Source organism: Oryctolagus cuniculus, chromosome 6 (genome assembly GCF_964237555.1).
Source record: "Oryctolagus cuniculus chromosome 6, mOryCun1.1, whole genome shotgun sequence".
Classification (NCBI taxonomy): domain Eukaryota; kingdom Metazoa; phylum Chordata; class Mammalia; order Lagomorpha; family Leporidae; genus Oryctolagus; species Oryctolagus cuniculus.
This window is the reverse complement of record NC_091437.1, coordinates 133386050-133396670: the sequence shown is the minus strand read 5'-3', so window position 1 is coordinate 133396670 and position 10621 is coordinate 133386050. Positions and strand designations below refer to the sequence as shown.

At 40.4% G+C, this 10621-nt stretch overlaps 1 pseudogene; it reads right to left on the bottom strand.

Annotated features, from left to right (window-relative positions):
* Positions 1-1346: 1346 nt before the first annotated feature.
* LOC127490795 (chromobox protein homolog 1-like) overlaps positions 1347-10621 on the bottom strand; it is a 51965-nt pseudogene continuing 42690 nt past the window's right edge.

Genomic DNA, 10621 nt, shown 5'->3' with positions numbered 1-10621 from the left:
TTTAGGATAGAGTCTTAGAAGTGGAATTACTAAGATAGGCAAACATTTATAATAAGGTTTTTGACAAATAATTTCACTTTTTAAAAAAGATGTATTTACTTATTTGAAAGGCAGAAATATAGACAGAGAAAGGGGGGGAGAGAAAGAGATAGAGAGAGATAGAGAGTAGAAGAGAGAGATAGATCTTTCATCCACTGGTTCACTCCCCAAATAGCTTCAACAGCCAGGGTTGGGCCAGGCAAGGAACCAGGAGCTTCCTCTGGATCTCCCATGTGAATGCAGGGGCCCAAGTACTTGGGCCATCTTCCCCGCTTTCCCAGGTGCATTACCAACCAGGGAGCTGGATGGGAAGTGGAGCCTCTGGAAATCCTACGGGTGCTCACAAGGAATGCTAGCACTGCAGGTAGGAGCTTAACCTTCTATACCACGATTCTGGCCCCAATTTTTCTCCTTTTTTTTTTTTTTTTTTTCTGACAGGCAGAGTGAACAGTGAGAGAGAGAGACAGAGAGAAAGGTCTTCCTTTTGCCGTTGGTTCACCCTCCAATGGCCGCCACGGCTGGTGCTCTGTGGCCGGCGCACCGCGCTGATCCAATGGCAGGAGCCAGGCACTTATCCTGGTCTCCCATGGGGTGCAGGGCCCAAGCACTTGGGCCATCCTCCACTGCACTCCCTGGCCACAGCAGAGAGCTGGCCTGGAAGAGGGGCAACTGGGACAGAATCCGGCGCCCCAACCGGGACTAGAACCCAGTGTGCGGGTGCCGCAAGGCGGAGGATTAGCCTATTGAGACTCGGCGCCGGCCCTTTTTGTTAATTTAGTTTTTTTTTTTTTTTCAGAGAATATAAATCTATAGTTTTATTAAGACAAAAACTGACAGTGTGGTATGAAGTTTACATTTAAACAAAGTTTTCACAGAAACCTAACACATGCCTACAGAGATTTTTACAATGCAGCTCTAGATGCAGGTCTAGACCATGTCAAGAACTGATGGATCTTAGGAATCAAGACGGAACATCTTGGGTCTCAGTTAATTCTTAGGATTAAAAAAAAAAAAAAAAACGGTTTGGTGTTTTAAAGCAAACCACTGCCCCAGTATGAATGATTATTCTTCTCCTGAGACCAGGGCTTCTGAAATTCAACCCTTGAATAGTTTCAATGAAACTTGTGCTGTCAGTGACTGAACCCTGCCACCCATGGTTTCAGAGTTCAAAATTCAAAACAAACCAGAGGCTTCAAGAGTTTGCTACCTTAAGAGTATGGGTCCTTGTCTTTCCCTACTCTGCCATCTCCTGTACCACTCTCTTCCCCTCTTCCAATACCTCAGCCAGTGGTTTGGATGGATAAGCTGATACAACTTCATAACTGGAAAAAAAAAAGGGTCTTCTTGTCTAATTTCAAGAATTAACACCTCTGAGACAGAATGCTCTATCTGCCTGTGTACATTCTCCCTCCCCAGTCAGTCTCCATCTCCAAAACGGCAGCTTTGGTAACTTGTGAACTGGCTTAGTCCTCTGTGGGGGACATTAAACTCAGGCAGGGAACACCTTGGCTTACAGGTTTCAGGCATTCACAGCTTTTAAACAGTCTCTCGCAGTCCCCATTTATGGTGTCAATGACATTTTTTTGAAAAGGTAAAATATCCTGGACATAGAACCGAATCTTCAGTTAGTTGTTCTTTCTACTGTTTCATCATTTCCCCAATCAAGCCCCAAATTTTAATCAAAATGATCCAACCCATTTCCCTTTCTCCCTATCCCATCCCTCCCACCCCTAAATAATACACCAGTAATAGCCAAAAACTACACACATGCTACGCTGTAAAAACGCAGAGTTAACACTATTGGGAAGAAGGCTGTGGGTTGTGGAGATGCTCTTTGAAGACCTACAGTATCTTTTTGTTCTCCCACACACCCAATTCTGCAAGTTTTGTCCTTCATAGAAGGCCCTTTGCTTCTCTCAGCAAAGCACAGAATGGGCTGCCTTGAAACACTTCTCCCCATTCCCCTCCACTGGGATGGGTGTGTGAACTACATAGCTTGGAACAGCTTAAAGCACTTGGGCTGCTGCAGGACACAGAAACTATACTGGCTCTTCAAACGACATCTTCTCAAGCCACCTCTATGGTGTCAAGACAAGTAGAACTTCTTCCCTCCTCACTTGAAACCCACGGTCGGATGTGACGGGGCTGGTACTCAAGAGACTTAATTCTTGTCATCTTTTTTGTCGTCATCCTCCGAGGGATAGGAGTGCCACGTCAGCCTTTCCTCATAGAAGGAAATGACAACCTGTGGGCTTGACATTGGCTTCCTTGGCAGGGACCAGGTCGGCCTGATCAGAGTTTTTCCTGTAACTCATGAGTTCAGGGTGGCAGTCAGGCAGAGGGTCACTATCGAAGGACTATGTCATCTTAAAGATTTCACACCTGGGCAGCTGGAATTTCGAAGGTCCAACTCTTTTCCTCTGGCATGGAACAGATGGGGAGAAGAAAAAGACAACACACAGACCCACTGGCAGACTCACCATTTCATCAGGGACGTGAGTTCTCCACTTGAGTCTGTAGCTCCAATGATCCGTTCTGGCTCCAAACCCCGGGCAAAGCCTCGTGGCTTTTCTGACTCTTCTTTCTTCTTTGGTTTGCTCTCTTCTCCCTTATCTTCAGAATCAGAATCATCTTTGCGCTTGCCTCCCTCCGACTTATCTGTCTCATGGTCTGTTTTCTGTGACTGCAGAAACTCAGCAATGAGGTCAGGGCAATCCAGATTCTCTTCTGGTTCCCACGTATTGTCTTCATCTGAGAAACCTTTCCACTTTAGGAGGCACTGCACTTTGCCCTTTACAACTCGACGGTCAAGAACTCTTTCCACCACATATTCCTCTTCCTCCTCTTCTAGCACCTCCTCCACTTTCTTCTTGTTTGTTTTTTCCCCTAGTGCCCGCCAGCTTTCTGGTGTGAAGGGTGACGCTGCTCAAAGCAGCGCCCACGAGCTCCAGAAGAATCGGGGTCGCGCTACTGGTGCGTCGCGTCGGGCTGGCCGGGGGAGGGGTAGTGGCGCCCAGAAAGCAACGAGCCTGGTGGCCGCAGTGGAGCCCCTCACCACAGGCCCCGGCCAACGGCCCTCCCCTCAGCGGAACAGAAGAGCCTCGCACTCTGGGCTGCCCGTCGTCTGCACTGCTAAATTTAGTTTTAATCAGTGACTGAGTCTCAATTTAAACAAATATACTAGAGCTTGTATATCCAAAACATCACCCCCCTTAAAGTGTTCATTCTGCACAGATAAGAGTTTACCTAGCATGCTTCTAATACTGAAACTTTTCTTTATGCGTTGCCCTCAAAGGCTAAGGCATAACCTTTCAGCTACTTTCATTGGTGGTAACCTTAACTTATGACAGTAGATTTCATTTTTTAAGAAAAAGATATCTTAATTTTGTGTCTTATAATTTAAAATGTAGAATAAGCTGGATAGTATTGCCTCTAATGAAATTCTCATTATATATCTACCTGAATGAGATAGGATTTTGATCCACGCTGGTTTGACTTCCAAGCCTGTGGATTTAACCTATAGGCTTACAGTCAGTTGACGAATATTTATTATATTCTTGGTACTGTGCTAAGTACTAAGAGTAGAGGTAGGGCCATAACAGATATGCTTTTGGTTCTTGTACTTATATGAGTCTTGCTTTTAAGGAATTTTCTTTTCCAGTAATATCTTTTAAGCATATAAGTAATGGTACTTGAAAAAATTCCATTTTGTTACTTTATACTTAGAAATCATGTATATGACCTCGTGATTATATAATTTCTTTAAAAACAGAAGGCATTGCTTCCTTTTATCTCAAAGTGGCTATACATTTACTTGTTTTAATGAATGTCTGGTTTTGTATTGGTTGCTTTTCAAGTGGGATATTATAATTGATCATTTAATCTGGAATATGTATGATTGCCCTAACTTTGGATGGTATATTAAAGCCAAGATTTTTAAGGGGCAGCACACAGATAAACATGATAAGAGGATTGGGAAGCTCATCTTATTTTAGAGGGTAAAAGTATATTTCTAGTTGTGAAAAAAAAATCTTCATTAAGAAAAGAAGTGGAAGTTCAATAAATATTTCTAAGGACTTCTTTTATTCTGCCATTTTTATTTTATTAAGTCAGATTTGGATAATTATACCCATAGCTTGAAATACAGATGAATCCTTTGGAATCTAGCACAGTGGTGGCATACTTTAAACATTATGGAAACAGCAGAAATTGGTCCTGGACTTACAGAAATAACTTAGTCATAAATTTTGGAACCTCCAGAAAGAGGATGGTTATTGGGCATTTTCCAACTCATTTCTCTTGGCATGTCACATTCTAGGGTCAATAGGCAAGTGAATTTTAATAGCTTAGATGCTTGAATCATTTCTCGAGACCTATTTTGTTTGTCTCGAGTCAGCATGAGTATCTGAGGCAATCATCAATTTTAAAGGACATCTGGAAAACATTTTATCACATCTCCTGAAATTCCCATAATTTCATGAACCATAGTAACTTCTTTTGATTAAGAAAAATTAATAATCAAGATACTCAATATTACTCTGAAAATGTCTGTATTTAAAATATAAAGAAATTTAGAAAGGTGTGTTTGGGGAAGATAAAAACCTCACCATTAACTCATTTGAAATGACTATTGAGTTTCCCCAAAAATAAGTTTTTTCTAATAATTAAATGAGTTTTAAGTTAAGACACCAGAAGTGATGAAACAGGCTTGAGTTAGTGAAATTATCAGAGTCCTATTCAAATATAAATCTTTATAAAAGATTTATGTATTTGAGAGACAGAGAGTGAGAGAGAGAGAGAAAAAAACAGAGAGGCATACAGACAGAGAGCTTCCATCTGCTTCCCAAATGTCTACAATGGCCAGGACTGGGCGAGGTCAAAGCCAGGAGCCTAGAACTCAATCTGGATCTTTCACATGGTGGCAGGAACTCAACTATTTGAACCATCATGCTGCTTCCTGGGGTGTGCATTAGCAAGAAACTGGAATTGGGAGTGGAGCTTGGATTTAAACCTAGGAACTCTGATAGGGAAGGTAGGCATCCCAAGCCACATCTTAACCACTAAGTCAAATGCCTGCCCTGGGCAAAAGATTTGTATAGACAGTTAACCAAAGAAGGCATTCAGATAGCAAGAAATACCCATGAAATTGCATTCAAAATCTTCCATCAGGGATGTGCAAATTAAAACTGCAATGTGATACCACAATGCATAGATGAGAATGATAAAAAAAAAAAAAAAAACCAGCCTGACAATTGCAGGAGCACAGGAAGGTGTGAAACAGCTGCAACATTTCTGTGTGGCTGATGAGGATGCAAAATATTTTGGAAAAACAGTTTGGCGGTTACACATAAAGTTAAACATACACTTACATTACAATCCAACATCCTATTCATAGCCATTTGATTAAATGAAATAAAAAACTATGCTTACATAAAAACCTACTTGGGAATCTTTTCAGCAACTTTATTCCTAATCACCCAAACTGCAAATGATTTCCAAGTCCCTCAGCTGAGGAGCACATAAATAAATGGTGGCATATCTATACAAGGGCATAATACTCACCAATAAGAAGGAACATGGCTACAGACCTGTGAGGTTGGTTTCAAGCTCACTATGCCAACTGAAGAAGCCAGATTCAATAGCTTTTATAACAAAGGTTGTATATCTTGTGATCCCATTTATCTGATATTCTGGAAAAGCGTAACCATAGGGAATGAGAACAAATCAGTAGTAGAGAGGTAGGTGGTAAGGATGGGGGGAACTCCAAGAGAAAATTCAAGGGATTTGGGGAGAGGGCGTTGATGAACTATCTTGTACCTTGTCTGTGGTGGTGGTGAGACCACCTGTGATTTTGTCAGAACTCATGGAACTGTCTTCTGAAATGAAGGGATTTTACAATCTGTAAAATAAAGTAAGAAGAAGAAATACTATATGTCTCTGGATTTCTTTTTTTTTAAGTTGAACCATCCCCAGGTCCTTTTTGTGCAGACTAACTTTTTCATGCTGACTTTGAGATTCTTTCCTGGCTGACTCAGACTGGAACTTCTTGTAGGAGCACCTCACTTTACAGATTGCTTTGCCTTGATAGAAGCAAAAAGGACAACCAAATTTTGGATGTTAAGATTTATCTAAATTTAGTCATTCTTACTATAAGGTTGTATTTATTATTTTATTGAGCTGAATTACAAACTATAAAAAATAATACCAATCTGTGACTCTAACTGTACTTACCCTAAATAGTCCTAAAGGTAAAATAAAGGTATGGTATGATGTTTGGCTTTTCACAGATTAGAGCAACAGATGTAGCAGGGAGAATAGACATTCAGTTGGTAGCTTTCACTCCCAGGAAAAAGGGAAAAAGTGAGTCATTGAGTGACTGATGAGAGGAAAGAATGTCTTGATGTTCACAGGGTGTTTCTGAACAGGGCTGACCACCATACTCACTTTTCTTCTGGTCCTACATCAAATCTCTTATGGGACACAGACAGCAGAACAGTATGAATAAATAATTCCCATGGATCATCCAATGCCATCACTCCAACCTCTTTTCTCTAAGACATCTCTTCTCTGAACATGATTTCACACTGGAAAATTGAGTTTCTTAGTTTTCATTTTCCATTACATTCTGTAATGAGAAGTAGTCAAGAAAAGAAACTAGGATTAAATAAGGAAAAGAGCAATGTCAAAGTGCTGTTGAAATCTACAAAGAGGCAGCTGGGTGTCACAGCAAATCATGGGTATTAAGGTCAGAGATATTTAGTTCACATCCCAGCCTGCCACTTACTAGTTATTTAGGCAAATTATTTAACCTGTATGAGCCTCATTGACTTCACTTTTACATTGGAAAAGCAACATCTACAACAATAAATTTAGGTGAGAATTAATAAGATTATATAAGGGGCTAAGGTCATTGTTTGGCATGGTAAAGATATTCCACAAGTAAGAGCTGTCAGTATTACCTTTATTACGATTATTCCTATGTAAATCCACCTAGAATAACAAATTTGATTATATTTAAGTTTCTATTATACCTTCAATTTTGGCATTCACTAGCCATTTGACTTTGCACATACTGCATCATTTCTCTGGCCTTACTGGATAAGCATTCTAGTACCTATTTCATAATATTGTCATGAGGGTTAAATAAATACTTTCACTGCCTTTAGAACAGTGTCTGGAACACAGTAAAACCACAATAAATGTTAGCTGTATAATTTCTACCATGATTTTTACTGTGACTATTATTGTTATTGTTCTCAACCCTCAAGAATAATGGGTACTAACTGAACACTGTTATGGTTCCAACAGTGTGAGTATTAGAAAGATTTATGAGTTATATTGAACACTGATCTGTAAAATATTGTCTAGCACTAAATACTCAAAGTATCTGATTGAATATATGCGTTAGTATATATGAATATATATATATATATATGCGTTAGTAATTCAGAGAATGGACAGTGGCCTGGTCAGAAAGAATTTGAAATCAAAATAAAAAATGTTCTGGGAGAATTGAATTCAAAGGAAGAAAAAATGAGAGCCTCTAAAGCTGGGACAAGTGGAGGAAAGTGCACAGGGAGAAACACAGGTCCACCAGGAGCAGAACAGACACGAGAAACTGCAATATAAGAAAGTAATAGAATGGACAGATAGCTGAACCTATTAATTTTAACTATACATCAAAGTGGATGAATCTCACAAGCAGAATATAGAGTGAACTGAGTAAGTCACATAAGAAAATCTGGCATTCTTCCATTTATATAAAATTCTAAGAGGGACCAGACTACAGTCATGTGGTACATAGTGCCATTTCTATTAAATGTCTGCACATACAAGATGGGCTTGTACATACAAGTGGACTGCACATACAAGATATTCCAGTAAGATTATATCATCTAGTAATGTTGAAGCCATCTTAATTGATGTAAGAGCCTTGGGATGTTCCCACACTGAACAAACACTCACCCAGGACGCTTTTCTCGGAACATATCTCCTACATTAAGCAACATGTGAGTGTGTGCTGTTAAGGGATAACATATTAATAATTATTAATAATGATTATATTAATGATTAATTAATAATGATTATCACAAAATTTAGGATGATGCCTAAATCTGGGAAAGAGCATTGAGATATAAGAGGTAATGTTTTATCATTACATAAATGTGGATGGAAAGAGAGGGAGAGAGAAGGAGAAAGAGAGGGATACAAACGTACCTGTTTACTTTGCAACTGCAGTTTTAAAAAGTAAAATCGCTTTAATGTGGGCTCCAGTAAGTCAGCAAGCTCAGCCAGAAGGTAGAGCATTTGTGGGGTGGCAGGAGTGAAAACACACAAGGTGCTTCAATGCATTTCTTTGTGTGGGCTGACAAATTCTTTGTGTGGGCATCCAGTTGGTTGCTTTCTCCCCCTGTAAGCTTCAAAATCTCACCTTCCTCAATATGCAGAGATAAATAGTGGAAGTCACCAAGCAGAGTCTTGGGGTCACCATGGAGGGTATTGAATCCTCCAAGAGGAATGTTACCTCTGACACCTAACTAGCTGGCCTGGGGTATCAGGCACAAGGCAAGAGGGAGGCGATGATAGCCAGGAGTTGCCTATCAATATTAAGGGTTTCTGCCTTACAATTGAGGCCCTTATTTCGGTTGACAAATGACACCCCACCAAAAAGGATGATGGAATTCATTCTGCTATTGAGAGTATGGATGAAGCCTGGTCAATCCTCAGCAGGGAAATGGAAGAGATCGAGTGAGGATAAACCGAAGGAATGCACTTCTACTATGAAGATCAGAACGAGATACAGGCTGATATATGTGCAAGTTTAGACCTGTGGAGTTTATCTCCCGTGTTCAAAATCTGTCCCAGACATTCCATTACTCATTGCTTGCTTGCTTTTAAGCCTGCTGTCAAGGAAATTAGGTGTAAGCTGAGCAGGTGGGAACTAGAATGAAAAAGTTTAATTTTCTATTTGATTGATTCTAGAATTTATTGAGCAAAGAAAATCTGAGCTCCTTGTCAGCTTTTAATGACCAATCAGAAGCTAGATTTGTGAAAAAAAATAATTATTTATGTATTTGAGAGGCAAGGAAAAAGAAAAGAGTGAGACAGCAAGATGGAGAGAGAGCTCTCATTTCCTGGTTCACTGCCCAAATGCTTGGGCTGAGGCCGGGCCAGAACCAGGATCCAGGAACTCAATCCAGGTCTTTCACATGGGTGGCAGGGACCCAACTGCTTGAGCCATCATCTGCTGTCTTCCAGTGTGTGCATTAGCAAGAAGCTGGAATTGGGAGTGGAGGCAGTTCCTAAAATCAGGCAGTCCAGTATGGGATGCAGGCATCTCAAGGGACATCTTAGCTGTAAGGCCAAACATCTGGCTCTGGGAATATTTTTGTGATATTTGGTTTGGATCACTGCCCCCACCAACCATCTCAAATTATTCTGAGAACAAGGTAAATAGAAGTAATACTGGAATATTACCGTGTTTTACCCTAGAAGATAATTTGGCTTTGTTATAATAATTATAACAATAATTATTGTTGCCATATATAAAGTGCTAGATACTTCACACAGCCCCTTAATGACCTTGCAGAAATGGAACTTTTTAGATAAATACACCAAGGCTAAGTAACTTGACCACATACTGTGAAGTGAGGCTGCCAGTTCAATATTAACTGAGAACAAAGAAGAAGTGGTGGGTGATGGCTATTTCCTTAAGAGGAGGAAGAGGAGACCATAAAAGGAATCTTATCCAAGGAGGTGGGTGGCCAGATCCCAGAGGGACTGTCTCAAAAATTTCTAAACTAATGAAAGATCAGAAGGTGGGGTTGCTTACTGGAGAGCACAGGATAGTAGCAGCCTCCTGAGGGAAAAGGTAAATAAAACCCCTGATAAACTGGAAGAAAGTGTGATAGTAGGCCCCCAAACTGCTAAGACTCAACCTAGTATATTTGGACTTTGTCATTGAAGACATTTATCTCTAAGTTGTCACTGGACCCTGGGCCCCCACTTCACCAACCTGACAAATGTCAGCTGCAACATATCATAATGTACTGAGGCTGAATACGTGAACGAGGGTACTCAGCCTGGCATGTGGAGGGAGTGGAGAGCCCCTGTCTAGCTATATGTTTAATATTTATAAATCTTGATTTGTTTCTTTTTATAAGATAAAAGTCCATCTAAACGGAAGTGCTCACATTTCTTCCCTGCATCCTGTCACTGTTTGCCTCACAGCCAAAGCTCTTGGCGTGTCCTGGCCAGGAGATGCTTCCTGGGAGGTGACCATGTGATTCTCAACTCAGAACAGTGATTCCCAAGGGTACAGTCTTGAATCGTCTACTGGGGGCAGTGTCTTCTCACATCGTGTGGATCATTGCAATGTGGGATTTAAGCCCAATGTCACTACATTTCTTAGTTTTCAAAAGAGATCAGAAATATAACTTTTAAGTAAAAATCTTCTGATTTAAAAAAAATACTATCTTGGGTCCAAGTCTTTGTAAAATATGATATGGTGCCAAACAAAGTATGCTTCCAGGCTGAATCTATGCTGGAGGCCACTGGTTTACAACCCCTAACTTTGTCCAAG